Here is a 9,477-nt window from a genome sequence, read left to right as displayed (position 1 = left end):
CTAATGAAGGGAATTTAACAAGCTACAGGCTCCTACATAATGCAGAGTACTCAGAACACGAGAGATTATTTCAAGTAGCGAAACACTGTTCATTAGGGAAATGATCACATTTGCAAATCTTCTGAGCTCCATCTCCATGTGCTCATCATTTATTTGTTTCCATGGGGTTTTCATCCAATCTTTAATACTTGTCTATAAAATTTTAAAAAATAAACAAACAGCTTCTACTACATTCTCAGCAATGCCCATGGTTTCCAACTCATCAGCAGGTGAATATTCATGAATATGTATGGTATACAAATGTAACAATATGAGTTTCAACATTTAAAACCTACTGATGCTGAAAAGTAATCTAAGAGGATTTTTATCCTTTGTGTTAGAATTCTGTTTGTTATAGGGAAGGAATCCTTAACTTTATGGTTTGGTTTTTTGCTTGTTTTCAAAGTAAAAACACATTTCTAAAGTATTAAAATTCCATATATAGGAATCAGTTCACTTCTTATTCAATATCATTTTAGTAGCATTAATGGATGAGAGGTGTGCTAGTAACAAAATAGAAAAAACTAAATTTCAAACCAGAGATAAGCAGATATATCTCTCTTACAACAAAAAAAATGCATTGGCTGAATTTGTCTCAAGATTCTCAAAGAAAATTCAATTTAGGTAAATGTTTGATATTCAGGGAAACTGAAAGAAAAGCATACATTACTTAGCTGCTGTAGTATAAGCAAGGACTCTAAATAAAACTGTATCTTTTAATGGAATTAATATTAATAGGGAAAAAAATCCCAAAAGTTCTCTCTTGAAAAAAATCACCTGGAATATGTATTCAGTAAACAAGGTTGCATTACAGCTACTCTAAATAACTCACTGTCTGGGTGCTCCACACCAGTGTGAAGTGACTTTATTCCTGAGAAATTACTCCACTATGCAGACAGCTCTGGGAGACACTTGAAGATGATGTGTAACCACAAGTATAAGTATCTTCCACATGTAAATCAGTAGACTAGAATGTAACAAAAAAAAGTCCACCTAACATGCAGAAACATGTTTTTGCTTTGGGAGTAATGATCCATTGAATTCAAAACTTCAAATACCTCATGATTATCAAAAAATCTCATTAACAAAAACCAGTTAGCTGCAATACTCCCATTTTACAGTGACAGCAATTCCATTGCAGTGGCAAAATCTTTATGGTACAAGATACTAAAACCAATAGAATGTATTAGAAATAAACTTTAGAAAATATTTGGGTTCTGTAAAATAAGTTCAAGCTCAAATGAATTTATATTTTAAAAAAATTAACAATGTTTTGTTCATGTAAAAATATATAAATAAAAAATAAGGAAGATCTTTTGCTTCATAATCTTGTCAGGCACTCTGTTTCATCAGAGCAGGAGCTTTTCCTATTCTTCCACAACAATAACTTCATCTCTGAGGTAACTGTGCACTCATGGACATTAAAATAAATTTTGTCCTCTTTTGGAGACTGAATGGCTTGTGTACAGCTGCAATTACCTCTGAGGAAAAGCTGATGAAAAGAGAAATCTGTGATGACCACTGAAAGGGACTCCTGTCATTCCGAACAAATGCAAGTAAAGCTGGATGCCAGATTAGTGACTTAATCATAAAATATAAGTCAATAGACAGGATTCTGTTATAATCCATCCAAGGCCAGGTTTTCATAGTTCTTATGTTACAAAATAGGACTGCTGCAAAGGTTATTCTTCTTGGGGATTATTAAATGGCCATTTTGAAACCTCCTTTCTTTAGGCTAAAGAAATATAGAAGAAAACGAAAGACAGTTGTATAATTTCCTGAAAGACACTATGACAAACTTATCCCCACCAGGAACCATCTTATCCATCTGAATCCATAATAACCTGCATTTAGGTTTGGAACTCCTCCAGCTTCAAATTGTTTTGCCGAATTTCATAAAAAGTAGTGAAAAAATCACTTTGTTTCCTCCTTGACGACCTCTGAAACACATTTCAGCCTTGGGCACTTTTTAAAGCCATGCACAACAATTCAGAATAGAAAAAAATGACAGCCCCCATACTCCAGCAGTGCCAGTAAATACCATTGCAATAATGTTATCATTCACTGTCAGATACTGAAAAGGTACAAATTGAGGCAGACACTGTGGGTTCACATGGTACTGTGTGAGGCTTTTTCTTCTCACTACTCTTCATTGCTTATTCGTGCAGACACCACTAATGCATTTCCATCCAAAGGAGGGCTATGGTAATGAACTACTAGTGCTTTTTTTATGCAAGCAAATTAAACTAAGTCAGAAGTCTAAGACTTCAGTTTGTAATATCGTTCAGTTCACAGAAAAATAATTTAATATATTTTCTTAGGCCACTTGAGAAGAGTTCATAGATTCAGAAAACATGAGCAAAAACCCAAACAGGCATTATTTCAAAGTTCCTTCCTCAAATATTCATTCTGCATATGTGCTAAGCATGAGGCATACTCAGAGCCTGTTTTGTTTAAAACATATCCCCATAACTCTGTGCTGCTTCCTCATCCTGACCATTCAAGAACTGAGCCACAGGCCTGGGAATCGAGCCAGACATTTGTAGCAACACATGACAGTAGCATGCCCCTGGAAAATTGAATACTCTGCAGTCACTTAAAGCCTACTACAAAATATTCCATCTATACTTTTTTTTCTTATGCCTGCATTACTTTGCTGCTGATAAGGCATGCTTATGTGGCTTTAGTACCATAAACAACTAAGAGCTCATCTAAAGTTTGCTTAACTAGGGTCATGCAACCATGCAGGCATGGATTGTATTTATTTCTCTAGAATAAAAGATGCAGAGCATAGAGTCAGATGAATAAGTTGATTTCCTCATTTTGTCCAATAAAAACCAGCAATTCTGCCCTGAAAATTTAATTTTAAAGATTTATCTGTGTGTTTCCCCACCAAGATTTTCATGCTTTCAATCAGTATTAGTATAAATGGCCTACAGTTCCGATAATACATTTACAAACTTGTGGGAATCCTTCAACAGACAGGCCAAGTCTTCAGGGTTCCACTGTATAAAAAGGTGCCTCTGGTCCCTGCTACAGCCTGTGACCCAACAGAAGTGCTGCCCAGGGCCAATTGCCATGGTAAGCTGGATTCTATACCTGGTGGCCATGGTATACCATGAAATCATCCTTAACATACAAAAAATATTAAAATTTAGAAAGCAGTGTATTTGCTGTTAAAGATGTATCAGGAAATTCACTAAGGTTTTAGACCTGCTCTATTTTTTTTTCAATTACCTAGGCAATAAATGTACATTTTCAGATAATCAAAGAATTTTACACATTAAAAAATTTTCTGGATGCCTATTCAAACTCAAACGTTCTCTTCTGCTTCAAGGATTTTCTGTAGTCTACATCTGGATGCTGATGAAATATTGACTTCTTTACATTTAGAAGTGTGAGTAGATAAGGAAGAGCCTTTCTGTATTCAAAATATAAACACACCTGCATTAATGACTATCACATCACTTTGCTTAACTAATAATAAATTCTATGCAAACAGAAAATAAACATTAAATCCAGCTGTTGGAATGGGACAGGAAGGGGTTCTACTCACATTTCATCACATCTTCAAATCTAGGTTTCATACACACAGACAAACTTGATGTGAACCAATAAGGAAGAATAATGCACACAATTGTATCTTGATTTGGATGCAGTGACATCCAGAGAGCTCTGATGTGATCACAGCTTCACTTGGGTTTTGAAGTATAGATGGTGTGACGTGGAGCCAGTGACATGGAGTGTGACAGTGGAACGTGACAGCACTCTTTATCACTGACCCTTAGACTGAAATGAGAAAAAAATTATTACAGACCAATAATTTTACCAGAAAGAACAGCCCAGCCTTATATGCAAAAATGGTGTAAGACAATGATTAAATACACAATACTTGCCTGCAAAAGCAGCAGCACTTTCTGCACTGACCTTCGTCTCTTCCTGCTGTGTCTTCCCCTGAAATGCCTGTGGAGGTCAGTAATGCACAAAGCTAATAGGGGACTGTGAGTGCCGGGCCTCTGCAATGTACCGAGGATCGCATCCTTTTCTCTGCAAACAAAGGTCTGCTCGCTGTCAACACTTCACAGAAAATTGCTGGACTCGTCAATTAGGCCGCTATAAACAAATGTATAAGCATATATGTATTTAGACACATACCTGTACACACACTTCTAAAACCATGAAGCCTGCAAATTAATATAAAAGCAAGGCAAAGCAGGTAATCTCTCATCTGGACAGCTTGCTCTCCAGTCTAGCAACAGAAGTGGCAGACAATTGAGAATATTTCAAATATAGTAAGGGATAAGAGGAGGACATGTTGAGAGAATTATAAACATTACAAAACTTGTTTGAAACAATTCTGCTTTTGGGGGTCCCAAGTGAGTTTTCAGTTGTTCATTTGTTTAATTAGAGATTAATAACTGCATTTAGCCCTGTAGAAATGAACTTCTAGGACCTACTTAATTACACAATATATTAGGGCAAAATTTGAGAAATTTATTCCTTTTTGAATAATAATTATTTTTCATTCCTATCCACATAGCTAATTGCTATCCTCAGTGTGCCACACTTAGGTATCCACTTTGCTCTTAACAGTGCAATGAATGAGACCCACTGAGCAAACCAGTCAAATGAGCTTTTTCCAGCTAAATAAAGGAGCAAACCAGTTTGTATATTTAGCACTGAAGGACAGATACAATGCAGCAATACAAAAAAAACCAACTATAGCCATAATACAAATTAATATAATTTTATGCTGTTTTATTATAAAGAAAAAGCTAAACACCACCTTTGTTCTCTAACTGTTGATATATAATTTTATATCCTGAATTTTTCATTCAAAAGCACCCAGATTAGGCTGCAAAATTTATCTATGCACAAATTTGAACAAGCAACATCCTTTCTCAGTTATTTTTGTTCATGATGGATCCTTAGGCACACAAATGCATGAAACTCTTGCATAAGCTAAGGGATTAAAGTAAGTTTACTGCAGATATAGTCCATTATATGAATGTTAATAACTACATTCAAAATCTGTATTGAATGTATAAGTTAATGTTCAGCAGAAAATTTCTAGCTAAACGTTATGAAATCTGGGGACTCTTTCCGTGAAAAAGTTACAGCAGCATAGCCACATCTCCTTGACATACCCCAGCTCTTGGGAACTCTGGACCCAATTTAAGCTATTACAGTTCTTTTTTATCTAGACATATCACTATATAACACAATGACCAGGGCTCTGTTCTGCAATGGCAGGCCATGACCAATTCCCTCTGAATTCAGAGGAAACATCTGACAGCTAAGGAGTCGGGCTCCTGGATTACCAGCTACTGGCATCCTAATGGCATTTACTTTTCTTTTTCAGCACTGCTGTTTTCCATATGAAAATGGGAAGTCATTCAGAATAATTTGACACTTTCTCATAGCATTGCTTTTCAAGGCCAAATGGTAGTAAAGTCTTCTTCAAGCAGGATTTAGGATTATTTTTTAGAAATCACAAGAATGATGCTGCAAATCAAGATTGTTTTTATAAAGAGTTTCCTTCCATATATGTTTCTATTACAGCTCTTGCAAGCCTAGCCAAGATGAATATTACAATAAAACAACATGTACAAGACAAGTTCATGATCTGAGACAGCCAGCACAGCTTCACTAATGACAAACTGTGCCTGACCAATATGTTGGCTTTCTGTGAGGGAAGACCAAATTGTGCCATCTACCTAACCTTCTGTAAAGCCCACAACACAGTATCACAGAACACCCTTTTATCCAAATTGGAAATGGACATGGAAGCAAAGGGTGGGCTACTCAGTGGGTAAGGAATGGGCTGGGTGGGCACAGAGGGTTATGGTCAATGGCTCTACATTCATGTGGAGGCTGGTGATGAGTGGTGTCGCTCAGGGCTCTGTCTTGGGACTGGTGGTTTTTAGCATCTTTACCAATGGCACAGACAGTGAGATTGAGCACAGCCTCGGCAAGTTAGCAGATTACACAAAACTGAACGATTGTTCTGTACCAACCCCAACCCCCCTAAAACCCCAAAACAAGTAAACAAAAAACGGGACCACACGACAAATATCACCATCTCTCCCCTTATTTTAATCAATTTGGCAGTCACTGAACCCCAGATACCCAAACAACACTCTACTGACAACTCTAAGGATGAGGAGAAAGCACAAACAAAGAAATTACTTTTAACTTGAGACCAAACTTCATAATCAGCCTGCAATCAGAATATATTTTAGAATGATTTCAATGTTTCGTTAACTGAACTTTCAAAAAATACAGGTGGATTCTTCATTTAGTTCCTGATCATGGAGGAGAAAAAATTCCTCTTTTAAATAATTTATCAGCTGTTTTATTTGAAACTTGTGAATACTCCTTAATGCAGAGATCATGAGAACGGACATTCAAAACGCAATGTACTCAGATTAGTTTCACTTTCTCAAAAATGTATGTCTAGTTGGAAAAGCTCTTTTTGTTACATTTTTTGTTGTCAGAATGTCAGTACTTGAGAATATACCTTGATAAATCATGTTGATGCAGTTTTTATTCTGACTGAAATTCTGATTGGTACTCCAAGATATTGACAGTGACAGATATATCATAACAGTTCATAAAATCATGGTTATTCTTAATTTATCTATATTCTGGAAACTACTTGAATAACAAGCTTAAAGGACACTTTTGTTTTTAAAACATCTGTTTCTAAACCCATGCTGTTTCACCTGAAAGATACAACTTACTTATTGAATTAGGATTCCTTAGAGGTTAAGCAGGTAATCCCTGGGGATTGTTGCCTAAGCGTTCCTTAGCTGCCATTCATTAAATATTTTCCATCTCATGAACTATGAGTCATTTCACTTTTAAGCATTCTTATTTCCTTTAAATTTACCAAAACTTTTATAGACTCAGCCAGTACTGCCCACGGACATTTAAGAGCCCACATTTAAAACATTGCCAATGAAAAGGAATAAAACATTTAAAATCTAGATTTGATCTGACAACAGCATTATCATGTTTAAATTAGAAACAGATTAGACATAATTGAAGATAAAGAGGACACAAGCATCACTCCCATTTTGGTGGAGTGGGCTTTAAATTATCAGATTCATTCAGAATACATTACGCAGAAACATAGAATTGTTATCTTTCAACAGCCTTTTCTAAGAGTTTACAATTTCTCAGTTCAGTGAAGCTTGCCTCCAGCTTGTTATCAGAACAAAAAATGAAAAATCATTTGGTTCAGAGCACAGAACTGATCTCACCTCCAAAAGTACACATTTTCTTCTGATAACCAACACTTCTTTGGACTGTAGAGGTACCGCTTCATGCTTTACAGTGAAGTCAATCTTTTTAAGATTCTTCCATGTTTCAGGTAATTCCTAACCACATTACAAGTAGATATTGTTTGTCAGTTTGCAGAGCCAACATCCCCCCCACACAAACACATATATTTTCATTCTCCCCAACTTTCCCTGCTTATTCCTTTTTTCTGAAAAATATTAGCTGAGTTTGTGTAATTCCTTCCCTGTTGTTCTTATGCAGTGACAAAGATGGACTCTCTACACAGAAGAACTTGCTAAATGCAGTTTATGGGAAAGATTAAAGATTATTCTTTACAATATCCTATATTATCTAGTTAGAAAATGTTTACATATATTAAATTTTGAAATCAACCTCAGCAACACACAAAATACCTCAGTGATGCAACTCATGATAAAATAGTTTGATAAATACATTATTTTGACCCATCCATAAGAAAGAAAAATACACATAGTGACAACTGAATGTATTAGTAAGCCTCAAACATGTCTAGTCATTTTGCTTAACCTGCTTAGCTCTTAACAAGGGTGTGCTTGAACCCGGTCTGATCCAAAAAAAATAAAGCCATATTCCTTACATTCCTGTTAGACATCCCAAAGGCTCATCTGCTCTACCAGCTATACCTGTTGCTGACAGAAAGGTCAGCCACAAGTCTAGTTCAATATGGACATGGACTCACTCACAACAGTGTAATTAGACACAGTAATTAAAAGGCAAAGAGATACACAAAGATTAATGGTTTTTTCCCTTGATGTTGTTTTGAAAGTTACATGAGGCTTTTGCAAACATCTGTGTTTACTCTGAATCTCATTCAACTTAATTCCACAATCCTGTGACACAGCTGAACCTCATTACCTCCTTGCAAGTTATATTGCTGAGAAAAGTTTCCTATCACTATTTGAAGAAAGTGGCTAGAAGTTTAATAAACACTAGCAATCCTCTGACAATGTGTAAAGAGGAACACAATGAAATACCTGTCTATAAATTGTACATTAAAATGGATATTTCCATGCACATGAAGTTGATTTTTTCAGCTGCATTAAGAGGCATGACAGATTAGAAATGAATAGTAAAGAAATTATTGGGAAAGAGTCCCCATTTTTATATGCAGTGTACATCTTCACATTTCCTGCAAGTGATGGTAGGGAAAAAATAACGACAGAAACACATTTAGTCACTTGTAAAAATCAGGCTGGTAGCAAAACTCTGATTCATAAAGAACCAGTATTTTAAACACTGAAAAAAATCAAACATTACAATGGTGCTATTTTTTCTGCCTCAATTTTTGGTCAGCCAACACTTCTCTAATTAAAGTTACATTAAAGAGCATGGTTCAAATTTTCAAGAGGATTGCCTTCAATTCACATGTACCATCTCTGCACCATTGCTGTACCTCGGTGTGCAAACAGGCACATGCTCATCATGGAGCAGCAAGGGCTGCTCCAAGCAGAAACACCCTCATCAACCAAGGGCCCAGTCCCAGAGGGCATTAAGCATGGCAGCAGTGCCAGGCATTCATTCTGGGCACATCAACAGCCCTAGACAGAGTCAGCAGTGAAACAGATCCTGGGTTCCACCAGCAAGCAGAGCCAGGATGGTAAGAGAGACAGAGATAAGGGCAAGCAAGAGCACACAGACAGTGGGGTCCTCCACACCTGGAGCACAGGTCCAGAGCCAGGTCCAAGAACCCCCAGGGACAGGGTTGAGGGGAGGCTGCAAGACAGAACACCCTGTACCTCAGAGGAAGAGAGGCCACAGGGATGAGCTTCTGTGGAGTCACTTGGGTGTGGGGAGGAGCCCCAGGAGGAGCTGCTCAGGGCCATTATTAGGACACTCAGGACAGTGATAGTTTGCACTCCTGCAAAGTGATTAAACTGCTAATTACCTGACCCACCTGCACAAAAGGGGTGCTCTAATCCTTCAAGGTTAAGATTACTCTGCAGATTTTTACAGTAAAGGGATTTAACCTGCCTCAGGTTTATGTACAGAAAAACCTTTTAATTTTGAGGCAGGGGTGAATTTAGACATTTTCAATATTTGTTTGCCAAATCAAAATCATATGCTTCCTGTGAGTTTTTTAGCTCAGATCACCTGGAAAAATGCAGTGAGTCTCAT

The 9,477-nt window shown here is 36.9% G+C and overlaps 1 long non-coding RNA gene across 1 annotated transcript; it reads right to left on the bottom strand.

Annotated features, from left to right (window-relative positions):
- Positions 1-3,573: 3,573 nt before the first annotated feature.
- Positions 3,574-9,135, bottom strand: LOC135450469 (uncharacterized). Its single transcript, XR_010441074.1, has 4 exons — positions 9,018-9,135; positions 7,305-7,421; positions 3,936-4,152; positions 3,574-3,828 (listed from the first exon to the last, which is right to left on the bottom strand). It is a non-coding gene; the product is annotated as an uncharacterized LOC135450469 (long non-coding RNA).
- Between the last annotated feature and the right edge of the window lie 342 nt (positions 9,136-9,477).

The sequence above is a fragment of the Zonotrichia leucophrys genome, chromosome 7, assembly GCF_028769735.1.
Source record: "Zonotrichia leucophrys gambelii isolate GWCS_2022_RI chromosome 7, RI_Zleu_2.0, whole genome shotgun sequence".
Taxonomy (NCBI): domain Eukaryota; kingdom Metazoa; phylum Chordata; class Aves; order Passeriformes; family Passerellidae; genus Zonotrichia; species Zonotrichia leucophrys.
Note: the sequence above shows the minus strand (reverse complement) of the source record. Positions and strands in the feature narration are given on the sequence as shown.